This window comes from Sorex fumeus, unplaced genomic scaffold (assembly GCF_029834395.1).
Source record: "Sorex fumeus unplaced genomic scaffold, SorFum_2.1 ptg000081l, whole genome shotgun sequence".
Lineage (NCBI taxonomy): Eukaryota > Metazoa > Chordata > Mammalia > Eulipotyphla > Soricidae > Sorex > Sorex fumeus.
In genome coordinates, this window is record NW_026606138.1 from 10,414,619 (window position 1) to 10,433,861 (window position 19,243).

Sequence of the window (19,243 nt, forward strand, 5' to 3'; positions counted from 1 at the left end):
TGTGTTGTAACAGTCGGACAGGACCAGACAAACAAGCCTGGCCATCTCTTGTGAAACTTCCTGTGGTTTGGGGTGGGGGTGGGGGGAGAGTGCTGAGTGTGCAGGGGGAGAGGGCAGGCTCAACCTGGGAAACGCAACTCCAGACCCTTGAACTTTGCCATCCCTGATGGTGACCGTCACAAACACTGGAGCCAAAGTGTCATGTCCTGTTACACTCAAAAAGTTAAGGGAGAGGGACAAGGGAGGGAGGAAGAATCGCGTCCTCTCCTCCTTTTTTCTTCCACGCTCTTAGATGCACTTTCTGGGACCTGCAAATAAAACAGACTCAGAAGACAGGGGCCGGGAGGCGGTTCCAAGAGAGGGAGCATATTCTCTGCATGCTGGGGAGCCCTGAGTTCGATCCCTGACACAGTGTCCTCCCGCACCTGCAGAGGGCCCCTAGAGCGCTGAGTGAAGAGCAGCCCTCCAGCACCATTGGATATGACCCCCAAACAAATAAAACATGAAAAATCAAAACAAGAACAAGACAGATTAGGGGCTGGGAGAGTGTGCTCGAAGGGGCACACTCATGTCTGACACCTGAGAGGCCCTGGGTTTGATCTGGGAGCTGCATGTGGTCCCTCCCAACCAGTGCCCCATCACCGCATTGCCAGGACTCGCTCCTATTAAAAGTTTTAAAAAAGGAAACTGATGCTGGGTTTTTTTGTTTGTTTTTGATTTGGGCCCATACCCAGCTGTGCTCAGGGTTTACTCCTGGCTCAGGTATCATTCCAGGCAGGGCTCAAGGGACCAAACACAGTGCTGGGGTTCAAACCTTTGCCCTGCCCACTGTATTGTCTCTCTGGCCCAATTTATGCTGATTTTAGAGCTTCTCCCAGTTGCCTTAGGGTCAAAAAGTCTCTTAGAAGCAGCCACAGTACAGTGGGAAGGGCACTTTCCTTGCAAAGTCTATGTGGGTTCAATAGCCAGAACCACTTACGTGGTCTCCTGAACCCCACCAGGAGTGATCACCGAGCACAGAGGCAGAGGTAAGCCCTGATCATAGCAGGGTATAGACCAAAACCAAAACCAAACCAGACTAAAAAAAGAAGGAAAGAAAGAGCAATCCTATTTAGCTTCACCACAGGAAATTCTCATTTGTTACTTTAGAGGTTCTTGTAAGAGGGGAAAGAAATAAGCTTTTTGTTCATTTACTGCGTCCCGTCTCTCCAGGTAGAGGGTATATTCAGATGACATAAGGTTTGTTTAAAACACAGAAGAGAATTATAGGATATCTGCTGAAAGAACCTGTTGACAGTAAGTTGTGGTTTTTGTAGTGAAAAAGAAAAGTACAAAATCATGGCAAAATAGAATACAACTGACAGACTCAAAAGTAAGTGACAGGAACTGCTCCTAGCAACTGCAGATTACACAACTATGTCAAAACTTGTTGAACTGTGCTCTAAAAAGGGTGAATTCCACTACATATAAATTGTGTCAAAATATTTCGGGGTGCCACATCAGGCAACAACCAAGGGTCGCTACCACCTTGGAGTGCTTGGGGGTCTATGCTGGGCTGGGAACCCAAGCCAGGGTTCCTTCCTGCGAAGCATGCGCTAAAGCCCTTCCCGCTATGACTTCCTTTTTCGTTGTTTGGGGGCCATAGCTTGTACTGCTCAGAAATCACCGCTACTTCTGCTCAGGGTTCACCGGCCATGTTCAGGGCCTTCACCTTACCTCCCGTACTGTCTCTCTGGTCCTGCCTTAATTTCTTTTTTTTAAAGAGGGGAAGGTAATAAACAAATTGGGTAAAGGTATTTGCAATTTTTTTTCACAAACAGCAAATGTCCATAATCCATTAAGTGCTCAGAGGGAAGAAGAATAACCAATTTTTTAAAAAGTGAGAAGGGGCTGGAGCGATAGCACAGCGGGAAGGGCGTTTGCCTTGTATGCAGCCGACCTGGGTTCGATTCCCAGCATCCCATATGGTTCCCTGAGCACCGCCAGGAGTAATTCCTGAGTGCAGAGCCAGGAGTAACCCCTGTGCATTGCTGGGTGTGACCCAAAAAGCTAAAAAATAAAATTAAATTAAAAAATTAAAAAGTGAGAAAAGATGGGTCCTGGAAGATAGCACAGAGGTTAAGGCGTTCACCTTGCACACTTCCACCCCTGACTCGATCCCTGGCCGGGCATATGATCCCCGGTACTGCCAAGAGTGGTCCTTGAACACAGAATGAGAGTAAACTCTGAGCACCACCAAGTGTAGCACAAACCACTCACCCCTCAAATGGAAGAGATAAGGTTAAATAGTTTCCCCCAAAAAAATATGGAAACCCATAAACATACCAAAAAATGATGCTCATATTCACTCACAAGTACAAATGGAAACTACTGCTAGGTGCCACTTATTTTCTATCTAGCACTAGCACTATCCTCCCGTTCGGAGGATAGTTCATCGATTTGCTCGAGCGGGCATCAGTAACGTCTCACAACAAATTGTCAGACTTGTTGTTACTATGTTTGGCATATCGAATACATCACTGGGAGCTTCCCGTGCAGGCGAAATACTCTCGGTAGCTTGCCGGGCTCTCCAAGAGGGGCAGAGGAATCGAACCCAGATCAGCCATGTCAGCTACGTGCAAGGCAAATGCCTTACCCATTGTGCTATTTCTCCACACTATCAAAGTGGCAAAAATACAATAGTTAGACAACTTGCTACTGAGATTGTAGAGAAATAGGTACTCTTAGTTTCACGAATACAAAGTGTTTTAATTTTAGGATAACCTAGTCAAATCTGGTAAAATTACAAATGCATTTTCCCAAGTAAGAAGCAATTTTTGTCTTATGGTCAAGATTACGTTTGTATCTCATATATAATATCTACAAAAATGAAAATACAATCCAAATAGCCATCAGTTGGGCAACTGGCTGAATGGAATACTGTTGAGCCGTAAACCAAAATTTTTCCCTGGAATAAAACAAAACAAAACAAAACAAAACCCAAACAAACAAAGAAAAGAGAATCGGGCCAAAGAGGCTGGAGCAATACTACAGCTGGAAGGCACTTGCCTTGCATGTGGACAACCCGGTTTCCATCCCTGATATCCCATATGGTCCTCTGAACCGCCAGGAGTGATCCCTGAGCCCAGAGCCAGGAGTAAGCCCTGAGTACAGCCAGATGTGATTCAAAAACCAAAACTAACAAAATTAAAACCAAAGACTACAACAATAAAAACTAGTTACTTCTAGGGGCATGGAGGAATGCAAGCCAAGGGCACAGATAATAGAAGCATAACATCTGTGAATAGGTTGTGACCTAAGGCTTTGCTTTGGGAGTCAGAGAGATAATGCAGGGGTATGGCACTTCCTTGCATACAGTTAACCCTGGTTTGATCCCCGGATATGGGCCCACACCCCAGTAGCAGCAGGGGTCACTCCTGAGCACAGACTCAGGGATAGTCCCTGAGCACCCCTGCTGTGGCCTCAAACTCCCCACTTCAAAGAATAATAGAGTTTTAACATGAAAACTGCAGATGTTTTTACAAATAAATATGTTTCATATATTTAATGAAAAGCAACCCTTACAAGTGGAAAACATTAAACTAAATAGTATCAGACACAAAAATAACTGTTCTGAAATGCATTTGTTTTTAATTTTTGTGTTTGGGGGGACCACGCCCAGCAGTGCTCCGGGGCTACTCTTAGCTATGTGGTCACTCAGGGGACCACACCGCCAGGGATTAGACCTGGGCCTCCTGAGGGGAAGCAGGTGCTTCAGCCCATTGCTTTCTCTCCAATCCTGATCTTCGTGTCTTTAAAATATTCTGAATGTATGTCCCTTAGTGTGATGTATTCCAAGTATAAAATAGTTACCTATTAATCTAAACTGCAATAGGGGTTATTGATTGTTATTTTAAAGTGAGAATATTATGGGATACATAATTGATTCCTCAAGATGATAATTTATTTTAAGTACTTTTTGTTTGTTGGATTTTGGGGTTGCATCCAGAAGTGCTCAGAGGTCACTCTTGGTAGTGCTAGGGGGACCATTTATGGTTTCAGGGATTGAACCAGTGTCAGCCACATGCAAGGCAAGTGCCAGATCCCCAACATTACCTCTAATCCCATTAGTTCATGTATTTTTAGAAATGTATTTTAAAGTAGAGCTTCTCAATTTCTTTTTCATTGTAATTGGATATTAGTGCATAGACAATAAAGAAACTGCTGGCAGTGAGCCATATCTATTCAAGTGTGATCGTCCGATTCGGGTTGTTAGGCATTCGATGAATCAGTGCTCATGGCCAAGTTCGTGTTGACAAGGACACTGACACCACCGACGCTTCTTTTGTCACATGTTCCGAGGAATAGTTCTTCTCCAGTGTCAAAAATGGTGTGATGTGATCGATGCCTTCTCGTCTCAGTCAGACCAATGATGTCGTACTTGATCTTTCGCACTTGCACCATCAGGTCCTCGATGGATGTTGCTGATGCCAGCATACGTGCATTGAAAGTACAGACAGTCATGTTAGTCCTTCTTTGTTTTGGCAGCGTAGTTCGGCCTTGAGGTTTTATCAGCCTCTCCTTGCTCACCCTTCTTAATGCGCCATACTGGGGACTCTTTCAGGGTCAGGGGAATGAGACCCATTGTATTTACTTATAAATAAATTTATAATATATTATATACTATATAATAAATTTATTTAGAAATTGAGAAGTTCTACATGGAGCTGGAGTTCTGTAAGGAAGACCACAACTTCTACAAGATCATTGTCGGTGATTTTAATGCCAAAATATGGTCAAGAAGATAGGCCAAAGCACTCCACATTGGGACCCATGGCCTAGAATGGAATGAACAGGGTGAGAAACTGTCTGAATTCATCATGTCGACCAAGACCATCCATGGTAACTCACAGTTCCAGAAGGCCGAATCTAAACACTAGACATGGGTGTCTCCCAGTGGACAGTTCCACAATGAAATTGACCACATCATATTCAATCGACAGTTTTGCCTGACCTAAGTCGCTGTTGTCCCAAAATTCCAAATGGGATCGGACCACTGTCTCCTTCATGCAAAATTCTATTTCATGGAGCGGGGAGAAAGGGCAACAAAGTTTAAGAAGAGAACTCCCAGAACGACCACCAACTGGGAGCTCTTTGGCACTAATGCGGCAACATGGGAAGATGCCATTGTTGACAACATTGATGAAGGATACGATTGACTGGTTTAGCACCTCCATGATTGTGCGAGGAATGCCGAGGGAGAGAAAGCCACAAAAAGATGCCTGTCTTCAAAAACTCTCAAGCTCATTCGCCAACGTGGCTGGGCGCAAGCCTCAGGCAACCACAAGCAAATGTCTGAGCTTGCAAAGCACTGCAGAGAAGTGATAAAGGAAGACCTCAAAGAGAGAAGAGCAGAAGTGCTGGCAGATGCAGCAGAAGCTGGGAAAAGCATCCGCCAACGCCTGCCTGTCCTTTGCCAACTACAAGACCAAGATGATAGCCCTCCTACGTCCTGATGGATATATCACATCTTCCAGAAGGACAATGGAGATTATCCATGACTTCTACTCGAATCTCTTCGATAGCCACGTCCACCAGCACACATACCAAATTCCGTAGAATGGATATGTTATTCCCAAAGTTCTCCCGTCCGAAATCCGACATGCCATTTCATCGGTAAAGAAATGAACAGCACCCGGCCCAGACAAGGTCAGACCCAAACACCTGAAGAATCTGCTGTCAGTATTCATCAATACACTGACTTGGCTCTTCATATGCTACCTGTCTGAACACAAGGTTCCATCCCAATGGAAAACCAGCAGGACTGTTCTACTGTACAAGAAGGGAGACATCCACAACTTTGGCAATTATCACCTGATCTGCCTATTGTCCTTTGTCTACAAGCTGTTCACTCGAGTCATTCGGAATAGGATTGGCAAAACACTAGATGAAGGACAACCATGCGAGCAAGCCAGGTTCTGAAAAGGATTCAGCACAATCGACCATATCCACACGATGACCAAGCTCATTGAGGTTTCTCGGGAGTTCAAGATGCCGCTCTGCCTAATGTTCATTGGTTTAAAGAAGGCCTTTGATTCTATTGAGACTAAGTGATCATCAAAGCCCTAGCCAAACAGGACGTTCAAACTCAGTACATCAGGATCCTCCTTGAGTTGTATTATGGATTCACCACCTGGATCTCAACATTCTACAAGGAAGTGATCATCAACATCAATGCTGATTCAACATTCCATTCGCTCTCAATGTGAATGCAGCAGTTATGCGTCCCTAGGTTGAGAACTCAACATGAGAAATGACCTGGCACCTGAGTTGAACAGGAGGAAGAAAGTGACATGGAACACCTTCAAGAGCATCAAAGAAATAGCTAAGGGGATGAAGAACCTCAAGCTCCTGCACATCTCTTTGACGCCACCATTCTTCCTGCATTAACATATGCCTCAGAGACCTGGGCCCTACAAAAACAGGATGAGAACACTATTTGGGTCTCCCAGAGAGGAATCAAAAGAGCTATGCTTGGAGTATCATGCTTCACTCATGTGAGAGAAGGAATCCGGAGTTCCAACCTCCGTCGACGATTGAGAATCAGGGACGCTGTCTCCTTTGCCAAAGCATTGAAAATCAGATGGGCGCTGTCTCCTTTGCCAAGGCATTGAAAATCAGATGGGCTGGACACATAATGCGATTTGGAAACAACTGCTGGACTAGAGCTGTTACCGACTGGATTCCACGGGACATCAAAAGATTGCGTGGCCGCCCACCTACGAGATGGTCAGACTTCTTTGTCAAGACCCTGAACGAACAGTTTGAGGCTCTTCATGTTTCTGGAGCGAGCAGACGCCATTGGGCTACACTAGCACGTGACAGGGACAAATGGAGACATTACTGGTGCCCACTCGAGCAAATTGATGAGTAACGGGATGTCAAGTGATCAAGTGATCAAGTGATTTTGAAGTACATAAGGATGAAATGACTTGATGTTGAAAATTGCTTGGGCAAAAGTACAAGGAGGGGCCGGAGTGACAGTCAGTGGGCAGGGTGCTTGCCTTGCATGTAGCCATGCCAGGTTCGATCTCCAGTATTCCTGAGAGTCCCCTGATTCACTCAGGAGCAATTCCTGAGTGCAGAGCCAGAAGTAACCCTTGAGCCCCACCAGGTGTGACATCCCCTCAACCAAAAATAAACAAATAAATAAATAAATAAATACAAGGAAACAAACAAACAAAAAAAGAAATAGGAAACAAGGTTGACAGGGGCCCGGGAGAGCCCAGTGGTGAGTCTGCATTGCAGACATGAGGCTTGGTGTCTGGTTCCACCCACTGTTCTGATTCAGGAGGCACTTCCGTTTGGAATCCCTAGTGTCAAAGCAGGAAGTGACACAAGTGTAGTAGCACCACAATTGAGGTGTGTGTCCCTTGGTGAGCACCACAACAGAAGTGTATGAGCACCGCAACCAGTGTGACCTCTGCCCCCATCATCACAGTAGCACAGCAACACCGAGCAATGGGAAGGGGGACGGGGTAGCGATCTTGTAGGAAGTTTGCAATGGGATCACAGGGATTCATAATACAATTCGTTTTAGGTTTTTTAATAAAAAATTAAATGCTTAGTTTTTTAATAAAAAATTATTTTAAAAAAAGCATAATGGGGCTAGGGAGATAGCTCAAGGGGCTAGAATGTAAACGTTGCATGATCAAGGCCCCAAGTTTGATCCTTGGCACTATGCATACCTGCTGCCCTCACCCCCTAAACTGCTAGCACCTTGTTTGGGAGACCAAAGTAAACAAATAATATAAAAATAAAATTAATTTTATAATAAAAAACCAAATATATAAAAATAAAGTAAAATGATAGGCTGGAGAGATAGCGCAGCGGGTAGGATGTTTGCCTTGCATGAGGCCAACCCGAGTTCGATTCCCAACATCCCATATGGTCCCCTGAGCACCGCCAGGAGTAACTACTGAGTGCAGAGCCAGGAGTAACCCCTGTGCATCACCAGGTGTGACCCAAAGAAGAAAAATAAATAAATAAATAAAGTAAAATGAAAAAAAAAAGTGAGATCTCTATATATGCAAACTCTACTGGAGGAGCAAGAGATGTCTCTAAGGACATGTGGGAAACCCTGGCTTGAAGCCCACGTGTGGGTAGTAGTGGCCCGAGTCAGGAGTATGCCCTGAGCATCACCAGGTATGGACTAAAATACACACAGAAGCACTCGAAAAGGATGGATATATAGATAACAAATACAGCACACACAAAGAAGGAACAAAAGCACAATGCACAGTAAGATTTACGACAAGTTCTGAACTATCATAGGATATTATGAAATTGAATGTGAAAAGTTGTCCTTCTTCTATGTACACGATCTGACCAGAGTGTCTAAGTAAAACACTGAAATACTGTGAATTCTAGTTTCCTCTCTTGATGTTAAGTTCCTCCCTAGTGTGAGTATAAAATAGCTGGCTGGTTTGTAGAAAACTTGAACCCCAGTCGGTCCAGCTGTGATCACTGAGCTGACTCAGTTTCCCACCTGTGAAGCAGCAGTAATTACAGAGCCTTTGGGTGAAACTGAGATAACAACGTGAGAAAGTGCCAGGAGCACTTTTTAAAAGCATGGCCCAAGACACATGGAGCTATCATTATTTAGCTCCTGTTATTTAATTTTCCCTGCAGAAATGCGGCTATTGGCTGAGAGGGGACTCAGTCACACCTCAGAGCTCTATCTTTAGGTTTTAAACAGCTTTGAAGATGAAAGGATGGGAAGAGGTTTCTTCCCAAGAAGTCGGATAGAGTCCCAGCATCTGTATCAACAGTGTAAAGGGTGCTGGGTGCATTTCTGTAGAGGGTTTTTTTTTTTTAATTTTTAAAATTTGGTTTTAGGGCCATACCCGGTGGTGCTCAGGGGCTACTCTCAGCTTCTGGTGATGGCTCTGCACTCAGAAATCACTTCTGGAGGGCTCAGGGGGCCATATGAGATGCCAGGGATCAAATTTGTGTTGGATATGTGCAAGGCAAGCACCTTTCCTGCTGTATTATCTCTCCAGTTGATAATAATTAGAATCACCATCCCGAGTCCCAATTCCCTTTCTTCTTTCACTACTGTCAAATCAAGAGTGTCCCTTCCCCTTCGTTTGAAGAACAGGTTCATGAGCTTTAGTCTACAGGGTAGTCACAGCAGAGCACAGTTGCATGCTTCTGTGGTTGTCTTAGCTCCTTTCTTTCCTTTTCTTTTATTTTTCTTTGTTGGCAGGGTTGTCCACACCCAATGATGCTCAGGGGTTACACCTGGATCTGTACCCAGAAATTACTTCTACCAGTGCTCAGGGACCATATGGGATGCTAGGGATTGAACCTGGGTCAGCAGAGTGCAAGGCAAGAGCCCTACCCACTGTGCTATCTCTCCAGCCCCTTCTTTCTTTCATACAGCAAAGAACCGAGCCGAATTAATTGTTGTCTATCAAATGAACAATTAGATGGGCCATCTGAAGACTTGGGACAAAAATGTGAAGATTTAAAATAACATCACTGGGGCTGGAGTGATAGCACAGTGGGTAGGGCGTTTGCCTTGCACGTGGCCAACCCGGGTTCAATTCCCAGCATCCCATATAGTCCCCCAAGCACCGCCAGGAGTAATTCCTGAGTGAACGAGCCAGGAATAACCCCTGTGCATCGCCGGGTGTGACCCCAAAAACAAAATAAATAAATAAAATAACATCACTACACATCTTAAAATTATCTTCATGTTTTTCAAAGCAATAATGGCATATGGTAAGCCCCTAACAGTAAGACTACTATATTTACTCTTTAATTATAAATATTATCTTTAAATAACTGATCACTCTGACAGCTTTTTAATGTGGAAAAAAATTGACTCCAGGGTTCCAGGGTGCTAAAGACATGGCCAGCATGACCCAGACGCTGAGCTCAGCCCTGGCACCACCTGCCTCCTGCGCCCTGCACCGGTGGTCCTGGTGGCTCCAAACATGAAACCTGAGCATTGCCAGGAGTGATCATAGACACCTCATCACTGCTGAGTTTAGCCCCAATAAAAAAATAAGTAAACAAAAATATGATTCCCGGGCTGGAACAATAGTACAGCAGGTAGGGAATCTGCACTGTATCCAGCAGACCCCTGGGCTGGAGCGATAGCACAGCGGTATGGCATTTGCCTTGCACGCAGCCAACATGGCCGACCCGAGTTCGATTCCTCCGCCCCTCTCGGAGAGCCTGGCAAGCTACCGAGAATATCTCTCCCGCACGGCAAAGCCTCGCAAGCTATCCGTGAGGTATTCAATATGCCAAACATAGTAACAATTGTCACAATGAAGACATTACTGGGCCCACTCGAGCAAATCGATGAACAACGGGAGGACAGTGCCAGTGCCAGTGACCTAGCAGACCCCGGTTCGATTCCCAGCACCATATATATGGTCCCCCAAGCCTGCCAGAAGCAAGCCCTGAGCACAGCCAGGTATGGCCCCAAAACCAAAGGCAAACCAAACCAAACAAACAAACAGGAAACCCCTTCCACATTGTTCTTCACTTGAACACATTTAGTATTATTTGAATACTTGTTTTATTATTTTTAAAGGACAGTGTAATGATTTCTGCTTTTCCTTCAGCTTTTCTTTTCATTTGCTTTTGTATTGTTTTGTTTTGGGATCACACTTGGCAGTGCTTGGGGGCTCCTTCCTGCTTGATGGTCATTCCTGGCAGTGCTCAGGGGATGTGCTGCTCAGTGCATGAGCTCCAGCCCCTCTGAGTTAGTGCCTGGGCCCTGTCAATTATTTTTTATTGTGCGTGTGTGTGTGTGTTTGCCACATCTGGCAGAGCTCTGGGGTTACTTCAAGCTCACAATGCTCAGAGCACTCAGAGGACCATGTAGTGCTGGCTATGAACTCCTCAGGCTTCCAGCGAGCAAAGCTTGTGATACAGTCCATTGCACACTCTCCAGTCCCCAGGAAAATATTGTATTTTATATATTGGGTGGAGGTGTGTCACACCTGGTGGTACTCAGGGCTTGTACCTGGCTCTGTGCTCAGGGACCACCCCTGGAGGTGCTTGGGGGACCATACGTGGTGTCATGGATCAAAATGGGCTTGGTTGCATGTGAAGCAAGTGCCTTCATCCCTGTACTATTTTTCTGCTCCCCTGGAAGATATTTAAATTTTTTTCCATGTCAGATTTTAATCTACAATAATAAATTAGGAGGAGGCATGTTGAGCTGCGTTCAGTGGTATTCAGAAGCAACACTCCCAACCCTGTGCTAAGGGGATCATGCATAACTGAGGACTGAGGGCCAGAGCAATAGAACAGCGGGCAGGTTGTTTACCTGGCATGCGGCTGTCCAGGGTTTGATCCTTAGCGTCCCATGTGATCCCCTGAGACTACCAGGAGTGATCCCTGAGCACAGCAGACCCAGGAGTAAGCCATTAAGGAGGGAGCCTTGCAAAGCAGTACCATCTCTCAAGCCCAGTAATATTTTTTTTTAAATAGTTTATTTCTTTATTGAATCACTGTGGGAAAAGTTACAGAGCTTTCGGGTTTAGGTCTCAGTCATGTAAGTATCAAACACATTTCTCTTTACCAATATTTATTTTTAACCGGGAACCCCAATAGAACCCCACCTCCCACCCCTCCCAATTCCTGTGAGGCAGATGAGTTCTAGTTAATACTCTATCTACTTTGACTAGATACATTGTTTCGATAGAAGATGCACAATTATTGTTTAGAGTTTACGACCCACCCCCCCAATCAGATATGCTGAAATAGTGTTGTGAAAAGATTTGCTTTCTACAGCTTGGTTTAATAATAAAATGATGTCGCGCGGCCACAGTAGCGGCCGCGCGGTTTTGGATTTCTGCTGTTTCACTTATTAACCCTGGAAGTATTTCTATTAAAAGTTAAATAGTTAAGAGATTGGTTTCTGTGCTCTGGAGTCGTGGCGTGCCAGAGAGCCGCTCGTGGGGGGCAGCTGGTGACCTCGGTCGGGCGTGAAGGACGGCCCAGAACGACCCCCTTCCCATGAGGTCCCCGCTGCCCCCCGCCCCCGGCTCAGACCTGCTGTCCACAAGGCTCCCGTGCGGCCGCCATCTTTCTTTCCAGAGAGGAGCAGGCGAGCGGGACAACACCCTTTCCCCTCCGGGCAGGCTTGGTGGCGCGGTTTAACACATAGTCCATTTGCTTTTCTGCTCCAAGCGGGTGGTTCTCTGTGCTAAGTCCTTGTGCCTCCGGGGTTTACGCCCCCCCTCCCATGAGGCCCCTGCTGCCCCCCGCCCCCGGCTCAAACCTGCTGTCCACAAGGCTCCCGTGCGGCCGCCATCTTTCTTTCCAGAGCATTTTTTTTTCTTTTTGGGTCACACCTGGCAATGCACAGGGGTTACTCCTGGCTCTGCACTCAGGAATTACTCCTGACGGTGCTCAGGGGACCATATGGGATGCTGGGAATCGAACCCGGGTCAGCTGCGTGCAAGGCAAACTCCCTACCCATTGTGCTATCTCTCCAGACCCCCAATAATAAATATTTTTAACAGTGACTCTGCGCATCTCTTAGCAACACTTTGGGACTCAGAAAGGGACTGTAAAATGCATAGTTTACTGGATGATTTAACCATCCCCTTTTCTAATCTACTTACCACAGCAGCAGAAACCCAAATGCAAAGAACTGCTTCCCTGCGAGACCCCCGCCCCACCACACACACTCTTTCACCGTATTCTCAATGACCTTGGGAGAAAAAAAACTCAAAATAATTTGCTTAATTATAAATATTATCTTTAAATAATTTAAATAGTTTCCTAATGTGCTAATTTATCAAATAGAATTTGATAAACCCAGAGGCTGAAAGATGAAATTAGGGGGTGACACTCATTTATTGAACGCCACAAAACAAGCAAGTACTTTTGTCTGAGGGTCACATCCAGTGGGGTTTGGAGATCACTCCCCTCACTGCTTGCTGGTCTGTGGTCCCTCGCAGCAGTGCTCGGGAGATCATTCCACAGTGGTTTGAACCTGAGACTCCTTCATGGTATGCATGTAATTCGGCCCTCTGATCTATGTCCTTAGTTTCAAATATTTTGATTTTGGAAAATACTGGGCTGAAATACATGCCGACATGTTTTTAACTACAAGAAAACTAGAACAGAAACACTGTCAACCTTTTTCCAACAGTTACCTGATAGAAGAGGTTGGAATGATAAAAGCCAGCAAAGACTTCCAACCTTATGATAGAAACCACAACTGTGGGAAGTCAGCCACCTGGCACATTCCAACCCAGGGTACTGTCCCTGCACGAGACACACCTTTAAAGGGAAGGGGCTGATGACGTCTCTGCTTCAGACATGAGGATGGGGATCCACTATGGGAACTCAGGTCTTTAAGTGCTCTCTGTTATTCCACTCAGGAATACTCTGGCCAAGCAGAATAAAAGCCTTGTACATAAAGCAGCCCAAAGATGATTGCTCTCAAATGATTGGTAGGTTTTTGTCTAAGAAAAATGAAAAACAGAAGAAACATACACACACACACACACACACACACACACACACACACACACACACCCCACACACACACAACAGAAGGGGTAATATGGAAAAGAGACTTTCATTAGATATGTATGTTTTAGGCCAACCTGCTCAGGGGCTCTTCCTGGACTTATGCTCAGGCGATCCTTGGCAGTGCTCAAGGGACCAACTGGGATCAATCTGAGGCTGACTGAATGAATACAAGGCAAGTGTCTTTCTGGGGGGCTGAGGGGCTTTGGGGTTCATACCCAGCAATGCTCAAAGGTTACTCTTGGCTCTTCACTCAGGAATCACACCTGGCAGTGCTTACAGGACCATATGGAATGCTGGGGACCAAACCTGGGCCAGCTGCGTGCAAGGTAAAAACGTCCTCGCCACTGCGCTATTGATCGGGCCCAGGTGTCTTAACTTCTTTTACTACCTCTCCAGACCCTGGAAGAGAGACTTTTAAAAACATAAAAACATAGTGATAGAACATTTAAAATGCGGTCAACTTATTTTACTGTCTTAGTTTTCTCACAACAAAATGAGGATGATATAACTCTACGCAAATATAGCAGTGATTATGTCTGGAGAATGAGTTGATGAGGAATTTTGCTCTCTAATGCTTTATTTAGTGCTGCCAGGGACCAAACCCAGAACCCCATAAGATGCAAGGTAAATGCTCTACTCTTGAACTATAGCCTGACTCCTAATATTATTATTTTTACTTTTTATTTTTTTGCCACACCCAGCAGTGCTCAGGGCTTCTTCCTGGCTCTGTACTCAGGGATCATTCATGGGAGAGCCTGGGGGATCATATGTGGTACTAGGGACCGAAGCTAAGTCAGCCGCATATGAGGCAAGCACACTACCTGCTGTACTATCACTTCCTGCCCCCCTAATGTTATTTTAAGAGACTACACCTGATTCATAGGGTTCTGAAAGAAGGGTCAGAGTGATAGTTCAGAGGGTAGGAGTTATCTCACACACACACAGCTGACCTTATGATGGTTCCCTGAGTCCATTGGGCGAGATCCCTGAGCAGAGCCCTGAGCCAGGAGCAAACCCCTGAGCATTGCTGGGTGTGGCCCAAAAGCAAAAAAAGAAAGAAAGAAAGAAAGAAAGAAAGAAAGAAAGAAAGAAAGAAAGAAAGAGAGAGAGAGGAAGGAAGGAAGGAAGGAAGGAAGGAAGGGTGCTATATCTCCAAAGTCCTCTCCCTTATCTTATGTGTTATCAATGAAAGAAATCTTTTTTGTTAATTGATTCACCATGAATTAAAGCTATTCATTCATTGCACAGCGGTAGGGTGTTTGCCTTGCACGCAGCCAACCTGGCCGACCGGAGTTCGATTCCTCCGCCCCTCTCGGAGAGCCCGGCAAGCTACTGAGAGTATCTCGCCCGCACGGCAGAGCCTGGCAAGCTCCCCGTGACGTATTCGATATGCCAGACACAGTAACAACAAAGTCTCCAATGGAAATGTTACTGGGCCCACTCGAGCAAATCGATGAACAACGGGAGGACCGTGACAGTGACAGTGACATTCTTCAGCTTCAGGTGTGCAATGCTCCAACACCAGTCTCTTTACCAGCGCCTACTTATCTCCACCCATGTCCCCAGTTTCCCTCCCTCCCCCCCCCCCCGGGCCTGTCTCTATACTTTGTTCTTTTTCCTCTTTTCCTATTAGGCACAGAAAAATTATGACTACGAGCAGTTACTGTAGGGTATCCTGCATCTCACTTTACCTCCCTTCAGGGCCCAGTCCTCATTCAGAGTGACCACTCCATCTATCAGTGTCATCGTGATCCCCTCCCTGACCTTTCTCCATCCCTTTCCCCCCCGCCTTGCCCCCCACCCCCAGTGGCAAGCTTCCTACCAAGAACCAGTTCTCCTGCTCTTCATTTTTACGAAAGAAATTTTGGCGTGGGGGTGGGGGTGCTAGCAGGATAGCACAGTTGGTGAGGTGCTTGCTTTACATGCACAGACCCGGGGCTCAATCTTCGGCACCCCATATGGTTCTCTGAGCACCCCTAAGAGCGATCCCTGAACGTAGAGCCAGGAGGAAGCCCTGAGCACATCTGGGTGTGGCACCTCCAAACAAAAAAATGAAAAAAATCTTTATAGTCTTGAATTGTTCAAAGGTCACCTAGGAAATCCCCGTGGGTGTCCGTGGGCACCTCCATCCATGGGGGCAGGCTGCCTTCTTCCTGCAGGACACGCCTAGATTGAAGCAACGTTCTTTGCTTCTACAGCGTGCCAGAGTCTAGCATTGCAGAGACAAGACTGTGACTCACTAGGTCACCGGCCTCTCTTCCCCTGGCGGGCTTTGCTAAGGACTAGAAACTACACATTGGAAAATCAGCCCTGGGCGAGGGCTTGGATGGAACAAGCCTGTAAGGCACTTGCTTTGCACTCAGCTGACCAGTTTCGATCCCCAGCATCCCATATGGTCCCCCCAAGCCTGAGGGAATAATTCCTGAGCACAGAGCCACAAGTCAACCCAGAGCACCAAAGATGTGCAGGAAAAAAAAATCAGTTCTGGGTTTCTTTGCTTTTCTCTTTTATGTTTGGTGGTGGGACTATACCTGAGAGGGGTGCTTGAGGGGACGGGGTGGGGCTCACTCTCTGTGCAGTGCTCAGACTTCAGTTCTGGGGACCATACGGTGCCAGACTCCCACATACAAACCATGTACCCCATCCTTTGACATTTCCCTGTCACTAGAAGTGAAGGCTCCCTACTACGCCTCACATCTGCCTGCCAGGACCGTCCTTGTTTGTACTGGGAATCAAACCTGGGGCCTGACTCGTGCAAGCCGCGAACTCCAATCTAGCCTGGACATTTGGTGGGGAGAGAAAAAGGAATAAGTAAGTGAAGGCACACTCAATTTCTCTTTCTTTTAGCTTCTTTTTCCCCTGAGTGGGGTGGGGGGTAGGCTTGGGTCACACCCAATAGTGCCCAGTGGTACCCAAGAATTACTCTTGGTAGGAACTTTAAGTGATGCTGGTATTCTTACCCAGGTAGAATACCTGCAAGGCAACTTTGTTCCCATTGTACTATATTGCTCAGTTCGGCTCCCGCCCTTTCAGTCGAGGCTGGAGACCGTGGCGACGCACAGGGTTTACTCATGGCTCTGCACTCAGAAATTACTCCTGGTGGTGCTCAGGGGACCATATGGGATGCTGGGAATTGAACCCAGGTCGGCCGTGTGCAAGGCAAAGGCCTTATCCGCTGTGCTATTGCTCCAGTCTCTAGTTTTTTTTTTTTATTTGTTTTGCTGGAGGGGAGGGGCGGTGGTTATGTAAGGTGGGGAGGCCACCTCTAAAGACAGATATGGAGATCAGGAAAGATAGGACTTCTCCAGGACAAACTTGACCTGGGAGTTTCTCCTGACTGGCTCCAGAAGCAAGGGTCCCTCTCGGCCAGGGACGGAGGAGGCCATGCAAGAGGAGAAGCCCAGGGCTGGGTAGAGGCTCTCCCTGCATCTTAGGGCAGAAGCGGCCGCGCTCCAGCTGTTACATAAAGTGGGGATTTCTCGGCCCGGAGCTTCCCGGCAGAAACGAAGCTGGTACCAGGGCCGGCTCTGTTTCCCTCGGAGTTTTGGCTGCAACCCCCTGCGTTATAATCAGAGGAAGGAAACGCCTGAGAGATCTGAAGGTTTTAATTGTTGTGAGCGCAGATGGCTTGGATTACCGCTCAGCCACGTCGCTCAAGGTCAGTGTCTGCGGGCCTGCGAGGCAGAGCTGGGCAGCGCGGCTGCAGCGAAGCCAGAACCGGCTGCCACAGATGAAAGCCTGTTCTTAGAAATGCAGGGCACAGCTCAACCCTCATTCTTTACATACGAAACCAAGACCAAAAAATAACACCCCCTCCCCCCCCCCCGCCCCCGCCACACACACACACACCAGCAGACAAACACCCCACCAGAAAACCAACTTTGCCGGTAAGCTTCCAAAGAAAACAGGAAGTAGACACGTGACGGGGCACAAGAAAGTCAAGCCAGGCCCCCCTGCAGGACTCCAGGAACCTCCTTTCTTCTGGTCTAGGACGGGAGCAGCGACAGTCAGGACCAGAGTGGGTGGGTGGTGAGACAGTTGGCCAAGTGAGCGTGGCTGCAAGGAGCCTCAACATTCACGTTTGCATGTAAACGCAGATCTGAGCTCCCCTTCCTGACACAGAGTACTTGGGGGTGTCACGCTGTTAGCTTTAAGGAGGTGGGAAACAACACCTTTTTGTGGCTGTTACTGTTTTGGGACCCCCCCACCCCCCAACCATGGTGCTCAGGGGTTATTCATTCCTGGGCTCTGGAGCGCCCCCTGGCAGTGCTCAAGGGAACCGTATTCAGTGTGGGGGATGGAAATGGGGTCCGGGCCACCACAGCTGCATCAGAGGCAAGTGCCTTAACCCTCGGGCTATCTCTGAGCCACAGAGAAAAAAAATTCTGTTTGTTTGTTTAAAAGTCTGAGGAGATGCCTGAAAGGGCTGGAGTGCATGCTTTACATTGGGGAGTCCTGGGTTAGATCCCTACACCGCCTGCCTTCTGCCCCAAGCCCCCAGGCTGAGCTGGGTGGGTGTGGACTCCTCTCCCTGACTCTCCACAAAAGAATTCTTTTCAGAAAGAGCTCAAACAGAAGCAGACAATTGACTGTGCCAGAGGGTGAAGGCTTTGTTCCTACTCTGAGACTTAAGACTCAATACTGTGTATCTTGTGTAGAGGGTCCCCCACGACCTTGGAGAGAGAATGGTTGGAGGTGGGGTCCAGGGGATTTCTCTAGCACTAATATCAGGTTATTTTGCAAGCAAGAGAGAAGTAGAGAGCTCTGTTTGGATTTTTTTTTTCTTTTTGAGCGGAGAGTTGTTTGTTTTTTGCAATACTGGGTAGAGCCCAGGGCCTCACACATGCAAGGCAAGTGCTGTCCAGCTGTCCGGCCCTGACCCAAGGCTCTTTCTGAAACATATTCATGAAGGCCCAAGGTTTCCTGCACTGTGTACTAACCCTGAGCAAGCGCTTCTGGAGTGTCACTGATGGCAGTGGGACCTGCAGCAGTGTGGATGCTTTCCCTCAGACACAGGGTGAGGAGAACCGCATTCCTGGAGGACCTGCTTAGACCTGGTTCGGCTCTAACCCACGGCTTTCAAGAACCGATGGACTTTGCTAAGCCACTGACTGCCGCATCCTTGAGGCTCTGTCTACACTTTCCATGTGAGAGAGGAGAAAAGGAATGGATGTTCCATGCAACCAAAATCAAAGGAAAATCACCAGGAGGACCAGGGAGGTAGCTCCATGGCCTGGCGCATGTGCGTGGTATGCAGGAGGCCTGGGTTCAGTGCTTGGCACCAAGAACACCTGGCCCCCTAAGCACCATTGGGGGCATCCCCAAGCAATGAACCTTCAGCAGAGCCTGAGTTCTACTGGATATAACACCCCAAAAAAGTAAAATCACGAAGTGCAAAAGTGAAGCTGAGGTTCAATCCTGCCTTTAAAATTTAAAAAAAGAAAATTTTTCTTGTTAGTCTGTTTTTGGGTCACAGCTGGTGGTGCCCAGGGGTTACTCTTGGCTGCTCGGGACTTAGGAATCTCTCCTGGCCGTCTCAGGGGACCATATGGGGTGCCAGAGATCAAACCCAGGTTGGCCGTGTGCAAGGCAAATAAGTGCTCTACCTAGTGTACTTGCACTCCAACCCCTGTCTTTTTGTTTTGTTTCATTTGTTTATTTGGGGGCCACACCCAGTGATGCTCAGGGCTTA